At 39.1% G+C, this 1,847-nt stretch overlaps 1 non-coding gene across 1 annotated transcript; it reads left to right on the top strand.

Annotated features, from left to right (window-relative positions):
• Positions 1-569: 569 nt before the first annotated feature.
• Positions 570-672, top strand: LOC116538167. Its single transcript, XR_004263532.1, has one exon. It is a non-coding gene; the product is annotated as a small nucleolar RNA U13 (small nucleolar RNA).
• Positions 673-1,847: the final 1,175 nt, after the last annotated feature.

Here is a 1,847-nt window from a genome sequence, read left to right as displayed (position 1 = left end):
CACCAGAAACAACCAATATATTGAACAAAATACGTGGAACAATGCCTCTCCAGATACTGGACATCGGGAAACAAATGACAGCGATCTCTGAAAGATGGGAAAAAAAGAAGTGAGCCTTATTGTCACCCAGCTTACTGCCTCAAGAGATGTTCTAAGCCATGGTGTAGGGATGGGGAACACAGGCAGAGCCTGGCAGACTCCCTGAGTTGAGTGAACAGAACTAAGAGTCCAGGGACATCAAGACAGCCAGAAGTCACAGACCAGAGTATTGCAAAGGAGAGACCTTTAGAGAGAGACAGAGAAAGAGAGAAAGGACTCTCGAGATCCTCAGAGAGTCCCTTTGAGTGTTCAGAAGAGGACTAACCAGTATATGAGTGTGCAGAAGTGTTAAGTGTGCAAATTATAAGGAATAGTATGTCAGTATCTGGCCTTGACACAGGGCCATGAAGTGTTTGCCACCATCAGCGAGATACACTGAAAAAGAATCTTGCTTTGGCCACACAAAATAAATAACCCCAGATTAAATGCTGCTCTGGTTCGACCTAGCAAATCTTAAGAGCAAGGCCTGAATCCTTTTGTGGTTCATAGGCATGATGATTGGGTTTTCATGCTCAAGTGTGAGATACGCTGCCTTAAACCTTGTTATGGTGTCAGCACATCACTCATCTGACATGAGGGAAAAAAAGGGAAAAAAGGAACAAAAGAAAAAAGAGGGAATAAAAGAAGAAAATAAAGAAAAAGGAAAAAAAAAAAAAGCAAGAACTGAAGGATCAAACTGTTTTCCAAATAACTTAAACACATTCTTGAGCAAAGCTCAAGAGCAAAGCTCAAGAATGTCTGTAAGAATATAAAAAAGGCTAGCATCAACTAGATAAAATTTACAATGTATGATATCCAAAAATATTAGCAGGCATGAAAAGAATTAGACAAATATGACACATAAGGAAGTGAAAAATCAATTGAATGGACACAGAGGTTAGAATTACCAAAGAAGGACATTAAAATAGTTATAAGCATATTTCATATATTCAGAAAGTTAAGTAGAAACACAGGAAATGTAAAAAAGACCCAAATGAATTTTCTGAGAAGAAAACTACAAAATGTGAGATGAAAAATACACAGAATGAGATTTGACAACACATCAGACCTTGCAGAAGAAAAATCTTAGTTGACTCAAAGATATAACAACAGAAACTATCCAAAATGAAATACAGAGGGAAGAGCGTAAAGAGAAGCGAACCTGCATCAGTGAGCTGTGGGCCAACCGTGAGCAGTCCGTACATTTAAAGAACCCAAAGAAGAGAAGAAAAGGGGAAAGATAGAAGAAAATTTAGGCCAGGTGTGGTGGCTTATGCCTGTAATCCCAACAATTTGGGAGGCCCAGGTTGGCAGATCACTTAAGGTCAGGAGTTCAAGACCATCCTGGCCAACATGCTGAAATCCCATCTTTACTAAAAATACAAAAATTAGCTGGGCATGAAGGCAGGCACCTGTAAGCCCAGCTACTCAGGAGGCTGGGGCAGGAGAATCACTTGAGCCCAGGAGGCTGAAGTTGTAGTGAGCAGAGATCATGCTGTTGCACTCTAGCCTGGGTGACAGAGTGAGACGCTGTCAACAAAAAAAAAAAAAAAAAAAAAAAAAAAAAAAAAAAAAAAATTGAGGAATGGTGGCCACAGTTTTCCAAATTTGACAAAAACTATAAGCCTACATATTAGAAAAACTCAACAAATCCCAAACGTGCTAAAGATTTGAAGAAAACTACTCTGAGGTTGACCTTGATCAAATTGCTCAAAACTAGTGATAAAGAAAAGAAAATCTTAATAGCCAGAGGAAAGAAGGACATGTTA

The sequence above is a fragment of the Sapajus apella genome, unplaced genomic scaffold (genome assembly GCF_009761245.1).
Source record: "Sapajus apella isolate SASKATOON/1434 unplaced genomic scaffold, GSC_monkey_1.0 scaffold117, whole genome shotgun sequence".
NCBI lineage: Eukaryota > Metazoa > Chordata > Mammalia > Primates > Cebidae > Sapajus > Sapajus apella.
This window is presented reverse-complemented; position numbering and strand designations above follow the sequence as displayed.